Source organism: Chrysemys picta, chromosome 22, assembly GCF_011386835.1.
Source record: "Chrysemys picta bellii isolate R12L10 chromosome 22, ASM1138683v2, whole genome shotgun sequence".
In the NCBI taxonomy this organism is placed as follows: Eukaryota; Metazoa; Chordata; order Testudines; family Emydidae; genus Chrysemys; species Chrysemys picta.
The window spans coordinates 21757293-21768036 of NC_088812.1; positions in this window are offsets into that span (position 1 = coordinate 21757293).

Sequence of the window (10744 nt, forward strand, 5' to 3'; positions counted from 1 at the left end):
ACTACTAGCTGAAATCACTAAGAGCTGAAATCACAAAAGAGCTAAAGCTATTTAAGAGCTGAGATCACTGAGGCTGTGTTAACTAGTGGGGGAGCCTGAAGCTATAGCTAAGCTAACTTAGCTTAGCGGGGAGTGAGCAGAGCGGAGCGGCTCACAGGTCGGTGAGCGGAGCGGTGCAGCTCACAGGTCGGTGAGCGGAGCGGAGCAGCGCGGCTCACAGGTCGGTGAGCGGAGCGGAGCAGCTGCCAGAGCAGTTCGTGGGACTGCGGGTGGAGTGGAGCAGTTCGTGGTGAAGGCTGCAGTGGAACCCCACGGAGAAGCAGCCGGTTGGCCTCGGATCACGTAAGGTGCCCCTTAACACCCTGCTCACCCCCCCCCCCCCTTGAACTCTGGGGCTGCACTGATCATGGACAGAGACTTTGGGGGGTTGTCGGACTTTTGGGACTTTTGTGATTCTTGGGTTGCTGGACCCAAGAGACTTTGGGATTGGTGGACTTTTGGGACTTTGGTGATTCTTGGGTCGCTGGTTTCAAGAAACCAACGGGAGAGGACACGGCCCAATTTGCTGGGGTGGGTCTTCGCTCATGGTTTGGTCTAAAAACTCTAGTTGTGGTGTTTTTTTCCATTTAATGCTGATGTTGTTTACCTCATGTCATTAAACATTTTCTGTTACACTCAGACTCCGTGCTTGCGAGAGGGGAAGTATTGCCTCTTAGAGGTGCCCAGGGGGTGGTATGTAATTGTCCCAGGTCACTGGGTGGGGGCTCGAGCCGGTTTTGCATTGCGTTATTGAAACGGAACCCCTAGATACAGAACCCGGCCCTTGTTGCTGCCAACTTAGATGGGCAGAAGGGTTACACAACAATGGGTTTCTCATGATTAGTTTGCCCTAGGCGCTTAACGTTTCAGTCCTGGGCAGTGCAACTATTGAAAAAAAATCTAACAATGTCCGGTTTAGCATGATTGTTCTGCCCAAGCCGCTCTACTGTTTAGTCCCTGCCAGTGCAGCTACAGTAAAATGCGGTCTATATGTCCGGGGATAGAGCAGAAATCCTCCTGGGATATCTCGAGGAAGCTCTCCTGGAGGTAATTGGAAAGCCGTTGCATCAGGTTCCTGGGGAGAGCGGCCTTATTGGGTCCTCCGTAGTATGACATGTTTCCGCGCCACGAGACAATCAAGTACTCAGGGATCATTGCCCTGCACAGCAGGGCGGCATACGGCCCTGGTCTTTGGAGGCTTTCCCGAAGCATTCTTTCTTTATCGCTGTCTGAGATCCTCATCAGGGTGATGTCGCTCATGGTGACCTGCTTTGAATTAGGTAGGGGAATGTTAGTGTTGGGACTGCTTGCCCGTTCCTTTACAGAACTGTAACCGCTGGTTTGCAGCCACGCGGTGGAGGCGGGAGAGGGGCAGCCGAAAGGGATCGTTCCCGGGGACAGCCGCGAGGGGGTGGGACAGGGGCAGAGTTCCTGCTTGCCGGATTGCTGGCAGCAGGGACTGACATTGCTTTCAATGTGAAAGGAGGCCAGTGCTAATATTAAAGTTTTAAGCTGCCACAAGTCTACGGCTTACCATGTCTGCCTGCTACACAAATTCCGGTGTCCTGCCCCGCTTCTCAGATCTGCTGTGCAAGACCCCAGGCACTGAATGCGAAGGCCGAGAATTCGACCTTGTCCTGAGTGCGCATGTGATAGGTGCTGTGCATGGTCTTGTTCACAGAGAAAGACTATGTTCTTTGTTCACAACTACATTTATCTTTCTGAGGAATTCACTCCCTTTTTCCCATTCCCACAGCCACTTCTGCGACTGTCTCACAACCTAGCCTGGCATCACACTCCCAGAGGCTAGCGCAGATTAGGCGTAGGAAGAAGAGGACACGGAAGGACATGTTCTCGGAGCTTATGGGCTGCTCCCGAGCCCAGGCAGCACAGCAGACCCAGTGGCGGGAGAACTTGTCCCAAATGCACCAAGCACACATGGAACGGGAGGAGAGGTGGCTGCAGGAAGACCAGCAGGCGACAAACGCTGCTTGGACTAATGAGGGAGCAAACGGACACGCTCCGGCGCCTTGTGGATGTTCTGCAGGAACGGAGGCAGGAGGACAGAGCCCCGCTGCAGTCTATCTGTAACCGCCCTCCCCCGCCACCAAGTCCCATACCCCCCTCACCCAAAGTGCAAAGAAGGAGGGGCGGCAGAGTCCGTGCAAACTCTCACTCCACCCCTGCAGAGAGCTCTAGTAGTAGAAGGCTCTCATTCCCCAAAATTTGACAAGTTCTTTCCATCCCGCCTCACACAAGCCCCCGTCCAAGTTTCACCTCCCAGTTCCATGTGTAGTTGCTAATAAAAAATACGTTTCTGTTAATTACTGTTTCCATCATGTTCTTTTGGAGGAGGGGGGGAAGGGGGTTGGTAATTGGACAGGACAGTCACCTTTGGCAGGGTACATAGGCGGGGGCAGGTCCAGCAGCAGGGCACATACACAGTGCAGTGACTAGTTACCCTGGTCAGTCTGGGAGGTGGTTTTCATGTTCTGTGGTGGGGGGTGGGTTGCTCTGTGACTTTGTGGCGGGGGAGGGCAGTTACAGATCTTATGCGGCGGTCCTTATCCTGGATCACAGAGCCACGCAGCAGGGGATCTGTAACCGTCCTCCCCCTGCCACAAAGTCACATAGCCCCCCCATACACACAGTCCCGATCAGGAGGGGTGACAGGCTCCGTTGAAACAACCAGTCCACCACAGCGGAGCCTGTCAATCCTGGAGTTTAGAAGCGTTATTTGCATCACTACACTACACCCGCTCCCCACCACAGTCTGCGTCCCAGGTTTAAAACATTCCTGCGAAAACAGTAATAAAGACAACGGTGTTCATTAACAAAGTAGAAGTGATTTTATTTCTAAACGTGTGTTGGAAGGGGGTGAAGGGGGTATGTAACTGGAGAGGATAGTCAACATTAACTGGGTAAAGAAACGGGGGCAGGTTCAGCTTCTCTGTACACTAACTTAAAAGTCACAGGTTACCCTGCTCAGTCAGGAACCTAGCTTTCAAAGCCTCCCGGATGCACAGCGCGTCCCGCTGTCTCTTCTAATCGCCCGGCTGTCTGGCTGGGCGTAATCAGAAGCCAGGCTATTTGCCTCAACCTCCCACCCCGCCATAAAGGTCTCCCCCTTGCTCTCACAGAGATTGTGGAGCACACAGCAAGCTGCTATAACAATGGGGATATTGGTTTCGCTGAGATCACAGCGAGTCAGAGGGGTGAAATATTGGAACGGCCTTCCGAGGGAAACGGTGGGGGCGACGGACCTGTCTGGTTTTAAGATTAAGTTAGATAAGTTTATGGAGGGAATGGTTTAATGGTAAAACATAGTAGTCAAGGAAAACCAAGCAATGGTGGGTAAATAGTATAATGGCTAACAGGGGTCAGGCTGGAGACTCTTGCCTATATGCTCGGGGTCTTACTGATCGCCATATTTGGGGTCGGGAAGGAATTTTCCTCCAGGGCAGATTGGCTGAGCCTCTGGAGGTTTTTCGCCTTCCTCCGCAGCATGGGGCAGGGATCTCTAGCAGGAGGGTCTCTGCCGATTGAAGTCACTAAAAACAGGATTGGGGACTTCAACAGCAGAGTCCAGGGAAGGGGTAGGGACGGTTTTATGGCCTGCAGCATGCAGGGGGTCAGACCAGATGATCATAATGGTCCCTTCTGACCTTAAAGTCTATGAGTCTATGAGTAAGCTTCTCCATCTCCCCTTGAGACGGCCAAAAGCACACTCCACCACCATTCTGCACTTGCTCAGCCGGTAGTTGAAGAGTTCTTTTTCACTGTCCAGGGCGCCAGTATAGGGCTTCATGAGCCAGGGCATTAGCGGGTAGGCTGGGTCCCCGAGGATGACTATAGGCATCTCCACAGCCCCAACAGTTATTTTGTGGTCCGGGAAGTAAATACCTTGCTGCAGCCGTCTAAACAGACCAGAGTTCCTGAAAACACGAGCGTCATGAACCTTGCCCGGCCATCCCACGTAGATGTTGGTAAAACGTCCCCTGTGGTCCACCAGTGCTTGCAGCACCATGGAAAAGTATCCCTTTCGGTTAATGTACTGGGTGGCCTGGTGGTCCGGTGCCAGGATAGGGATGTGAGTTCCATCTATGGCCCCACCGCAGTTTGGGAATCCCATCGCTGCGAAGCCATCTATGATCGCCTCCACGTTTCCCAGGGTCACTACCTTTGACAGCAGTACATCAACGATTGCCTTGTCTACTTGCATCACAACAACCCCCACGGTAGATTTGCCCACGCCAAAGTGGTTCGCGACTGACCGGTAGCTGTCTGGCGTTGCAAGCTTCCAGAGGGCTATGGCCACTCGCTTCTGGACAGTCAGGGCTGCTCGCATCCGGGTGTCATTGCACTTCAGGGCAGGGGACAGCAACTCACAAAGTTCAAGGAAAGTTCCCTTCCGCATGCGAAAGTTTCGCAGCCACTGGGATTCATCCCAGACCTGCAGCACTATGCGGTCCCACCACTCAGTGCTTGTTTCCTGGGCCCAGAATCGCCGTTCCACGGCATCAACATGACCCATTGCCACCGTGATGTCCTCGGCGCTGGGTCCCCTGCTTTCTGAGAGGTCTGTGCTACTCTCAGACTTCAGGACATCACCGCGGTGCCGTAGCCTCCTCGCCTGACTTTTCTGCATCTGCCTCAGGGAAAGGTGGATGATAAGCTGCGAGGCGTTGAGAACGGCCACAACTGCAGCGATGGTCGCAGCGGGCTCCATGCTCGCAGTGCTGTGGCGTCCGCGCTGTCACTGACTAGAAAAGTGCACGAACTGATTTCCCGCCGGTGCTTTCAGGGAGGGAGGGCGGGAGTGATGGACGGATGACGACAGTTACCCAAAAGCACCCTCGACACATTTTTTTTACCCAGAAGGCATTGGCGGCTCCACCCAGAATTCCAATGGGCAGCGGGGACTGCGGGAACTGTGGGATAGCTGGCCACAGTGCACCGCTTCCAATGTCGACGCTTTCCCCGTTAGTGTGGACTCACAAAGTCGAATTACTGTCCTTAGTGTGGACACACACGTTTGACTTTGCAATATCGATTCCAAGAGTTCGATTTAAGTAAAATCGAACTACTCTCGTAGTGTAGACATACCCTTAGCCTCTCCAGCCCAGATCTACAAAGGTCCCTTGTTTTTAGACACCCTGTGAGCCACGCAACTCTCACTCGGCCGCTCCCAGTGCACCTGGCACCTAATGCACCTGGTGCCCAAGTGTTTGCAGTAAGAATACACTGGAGAGGGTGCGGGGGTCAGATGTGATGGGGAGGAGGAGAGACAGGTACAGCAGAGACTGTAAATGAGCCAGTTTGGGAGGAAAACCGTAGCTTTGGCAGCTCCCAGCACATGACGAATTGCAAAGCCAGTTTCCTCGCCCAGTCTGGGGCTCAGAGCAGAGACTGCCAGAGCTTCGCCTTTTGCTGCAAAGTCCCATCCCCCGACCTCCCCTAGCTGTGACCCCCCATCTCTGGGGGAGGCGCCCCTGGGTCAGTTACCTATGGAACTAAGCGCTGCCTGCACCTTCAGATCGACCACATTCTCTCGGGGCACAACTGTAAACTGATCTGATGAAAGCCCTTTGAGTCGCAGTGTGGACACTCTTAATCTGATGGCATCTCCATTGGTAAGGGATTGACTTAAACTGACATACGTCTGGTGTGAATCAGGTTAAGAACTGGGCTTCACACCAGTTTTTCAATGAGTTATCCATTATAGACTGATCTGGTTCATGCCATGTCCCCCCTGGGGTGGATGCAGCTATAATAGTATAAAAGCATTTATAGCAAAAGAGTTTTTTAGTAATCAGTAAATCAATGCAAAACTGGGTTTAGACCAGTCCTTATGGGTTTAAAACCAGATTTACATTGATTTAGTTTAAGGGTAACATTTTCACATGATTTAGGATCCCATTGACTTTCAGTGAGATGAGGCTCCTAGAGGCCAGATAGCCAAAGACATTTAGGCACCTAAAGATGCACATTGACACCTAAGTCACTTTTGAAAATGGAATGTTGGTTCCTAAATCCCTTAGCCACTTTTCAAATCATTCTCCCAAGCTGATCCCTTGCTACATGGAGAGGAGCTCAGTTCTCATTGGATTAAGAGGGTCCCCCCGTGCATGGAACCAGATTAACGCTGTCAGTTTTGAAAGCCATTGAAAGTTACACCACCGCCACCCTGATTATGGCCGAGGCCCGAGGGGCTGGGCACACACAGGAGCTGTGCCCCAAATCCTGCCCCAAGGCTCAGTCTGGAGAACCCCGCCCGACCAACGGTACTAACTCACCTTCTGGCACAATCTTGCAAGATGTTGCTCCCAGATCACAAGCTGCCCCTCTATATAGGAGCCTGCTGCAGCAGAGGTGGCAAAATCTTCTATCCCATTGGCTGCTTGACAATTGACTCCCCCTCCCACAAGTGCGGGGCAACCCCAGGACTGTTCCTAACAAAGAATGTTTCTTTTGAAACTTCCCTATTTGCTCAACCCCTGCCCAGCTCTTCGTTGCCAGGGCCAAATTCTCCCCTGGTGTAACTCCATTACATTGGAGGCATTACACCAGCATAGGCTTTGGCTCTGAGGGTCTGCACAGACCTGGGGCTCCCCCTCTGTGGGAATTTCCAGGGTATTGTAAGGGGGTTGCTGGAAGGCAGGGCCACTCTGGGTTTGGCACCAGCTACCTGCAGATTGGAGACTAAGTGGTGGGCTGTGCTGTAGCTGGAGGTGTATTTAACTTTGCTGGAGCTAGCCAAGTGAAAATAGCAGTGTAGCCTCGGTGGTGCAGGAGGTGGGATGGGCCAGCTGCCCCACGCATGGACCCTGGGTCCCGGACCGGATCATACTCTGCGCGGTCAGCCCATCCCACCTCCCGTGCTGCCAAGGCTACACAGCTGCTCTAGCCCACCTGGCTACGGTGTAGAGCAGGGGTGGGCAACCTATGGCACGCGTGCCGAAGGCGGCACGCGAGCTGATTTTCAGTGGCACTCACACTGCCCGGGTCCTGGCCACCGGTCCGGAGGGCTCTGCATTTTAATTTAATTTTAAATGAAGCTTCTTAAACATTTTAAAACCCTTATTTACTTTACATACCACAATAGGTTCGTTATATATTATAGACTTATAGAAAGAGACCTTCTAAAAACATTAAAATGTATTACTGGCACGTGAAACCTTAAATTAGAGTGAATAAATGAAGACTCGGCACATCACTTCTGAAAGGTTGCCGACCCCTGGTGTAGAGGCAAGTGCCAGAGATGGGTTGAAAATGCACCAGCAGGATTTGTAGCCCAGCACGAGGCTGGGCAGGGAGGGCAGACATGCAATCAGAGCCCGGCTTTCTGACCTCTCTCTAGTTGCTAGTGTGAGCCCCGTCTCACAGAGCTTAAGCCAGGAGGGACCATCAGACCAGCCAGTCTGTGTAGCACAGGCCATTGCACGTCACCCACATGTCCCTAATGCTGAGCCCAGTGACTCCTGTTAGACAAAAGCATTTCAGCCCTTGGGTAACTCAACTGGTGCAGAAAACAGGAGAGATCGAGGTGCTGTCAACGGCCGAGGCCCCTGCAAAGCAGAGAATTGATATGGGGAGGTGCCCAGCTGCTCCCAGCAGGCGATCCAAGCTCCACGCTGCAGAAGAAGCAAAAGCACCCCAAGGTCCCTGTGGGAATCGTCCTGATTAACCCCAATCCTGGGGTCAGCGTGACCTTGAGCATGGGAGCGAGAGCCACCAGCCACAGACCTGAGTGCCATCCTCCCAGCCCTGGGGTGACCGGCACCTTGAGGCACCACTGCAAGACTCACAGCCATTCCCATGGTAGTGCTGGGCCACTGGCACACGTAAGCAACTAGCCTGAGCTCTCATAGTCTAATGCCCTGTACTGGCCTGTGTGCAGACACAGAAGGAGAGACAGTCCCTGCCCCAGACAGCTCACAGTCTAAAGAGACAAAGGGCTTGAGGGGAAACTGAGGCAACGAGATGGGAAGTGACTGGCACAAGATCATCTGGCAGGGCAGTGTCATAACAAGGAACAGAACCCAGATCTCCTACAGACTAGCGACCGAATGGCTAGGCAGCAGTCCCTAGCTCATCATTCATTTTCCTATCTTTAGAGGCAGCGTGGTCTAGTGGCTAGAGCACCAAGCTGAGACTCTGGAGATCATAGAATATCAGGGTTGGAGGGGACCTCAGGAGGTCATCTAGTCCAACCCCCTGCTCAAAAGCAGGACCAATTCCCAACTAAATCATCCCAGCCAGGGCTTTGTCAAGCCCGACCTTAAAAACCTCTAAGGAAGGAGATTCCACCATCTCGCTAGGTAACCCATTCCAGTGCTTCATCACCCTCCTAGTGAAAAAGTTTTTCCCAATACCCAACCTAAACCTCCCCCACTGCAACTTGAGACCATTACTCCTTGTTCTGTCATCAGGTACCACTGAGAACAGTCTAGATCCATCCTCTTTGGAACCCCCTTTCAGGTAGTTGAAAGCAGCTATCAAATCCCCCCCTCATTCTTCTCTTCTGCAGACTAAACAATCCCAGTTCCCTCAGCCTCTCCTCATAAGTCATGTGCTCCAGCCCCCTAATCATTTTTGTTGCCCTCTGCTGGACTCTTTCCAATTTTTCCACATCCTTCTTGTAGAGTGGGGCCCAAAACTGGACACAGTACTCCAGATGAGACCTCACCAATGTTGAATAAAGGGGAAGGATCATGTCCCTCGATCTGCTGGCAATGCCCCAACTTATACAGCCCAAAATGCCATTAGCCTTCTTGGCAACAAGGGCACACTGTTGACTCATATCCAGCTTCTCATCCACTGTAACCCCTAGGTCCTTTTCTGCAGAACTGCTGTCTAGCCCTTCAGAAGACAGGGAGGGCATGACCCTTACCTACGGCGAGCAGTTAGATTGGAAAAGGGGGCTCCACATGATGGAAAATGAGATTAAATCAAGGGAACCTGCATTTGGGCGAATGTCAGGAATGAGTTGCACAGGGTGGGAGATCTAAGGTGCTCAGCACTATCTCGGAGGGAAAGGTGGAACCCCTGGGCCTTGGCCAGTTAGGAGCCGGAATTAAATCCTGTAACACAGAGAGAATGGAACAAACCTGCTCCAGCAAAGGGCCTGCCTCATGGTTGTGGTGAGTCTTTTCCATCCCTGAGTGATTTCCAGCCATGAAAACAGCAACCTGAGTCGCCAGGTTGGGCTGGAATAGCAAACACCCAGCCCTCAGGCCTGGCAGCATCAGGGCTCACAGCATCACAGGTGCCAACTTTTTTCTGTGCTGGTGGGTGCTCGCGCCTCCGCCCCAACTCCACCCCAGCCCTTGGGTTCCCCTTTGTAGGTTCACCTGTAATATGCATGTAGCAATTTATACGTGCTCCTTCTTAACCCCGATTTTGTGCCTTTTTATTTGCACTTGATTTCCCAGCTTGGGTAGACCATGCTTCCCAGGCAGGTTGACCTTTGCTGCTCTATGTGTTAACCCTCCTTGTACAATAGCCACCAAAATAACGGTAATAACAGGACAAACACCACGAACACACAACACAATCTTCGTCGGGACAGTAGACCCACAGTGATCTGGGTTATTCTGCTGGTGCCAGTGTCTGAAAAACAAAAGAAACGTTTCCCAGCCCCCTGGTGGGGACAGATTATTGCCTTTTACAAATCTCCTTGCTAATTGCAGGAAAAACAGAAGAATTACCTCCAACTGTCCTTGTTTTGTTCTATAGTCAGGCTAGTGAATTTTCCCACTGTTCATGTATGAAATTCATGAGGTGGTGTACCTCAGTTTCCCCTCTTGTACAACAGACCATGTTTGGTTTCTCTGTAATGGTTTCTCTGCTGTGCCTAGTTTTAAGTTTATTCACAGGTAATAGGTGAGAAACATTATTGCCATATAAACTAACCATAACATTAGCATCAAATCTATTACCAGTGGTGTTTATAAGTATATTTAAAAAGCAACAAAGACTCCTGTGGCACCTTATAGACTAATAGATGTATTGGAGCATAAGCTTTTGTGGGTGAATACAAGTATCTTGTTATACCAGGCCTTTTATTTAGACAATTTGAGGCCAGTGTGTTCATTACCCTCTTGACGTTTTTACATAGGCTTTAATTTAACTATATCCTTGGAGTTTTGGTGAATTACAAGATAGGGGTGGCATGCATGTAAGCAGATTCCTTTTGTATCTGTCTTCAGATTTTAGCACTGTACGCACGCATGCATGAACGCGCGCACGCACACACACACGCACACACACACACAATAGTTAGGGTTAACCTGTCTGCTATTATTTTCAGGCTTGACTAGTTTTCCCACCTCTCTTTCCTGGAGGGCCATAATCTGAGTCTTCTTGCTTACAAGTGGCTTGTTTGCTGACCAGGTATATTTATTATTTGTAGTTCCTTTGTGCTGCCATTTATGGGCAGTTCTCTCCTTCCACTATCAGCTAGGTCATTTGCATCCACACAGACGCTTTCTGCCTTGTTTTTGGATCCAAAACTACTAGCAGCTCAGAGACTCTGTCTTAAAAGGGACACAATCAACTTCCACCAGAGTTCGGATTACTTTTCACTTTTAACTCCTGCTTCTAAAACACACAGCGATCTGAGAAAGAAAACACAACCTATTGTTGCTCCTTTTGGAGCCCTAATAGGATTTTAATTCAGTAGCATGTTTTGTTTGCATTTCTT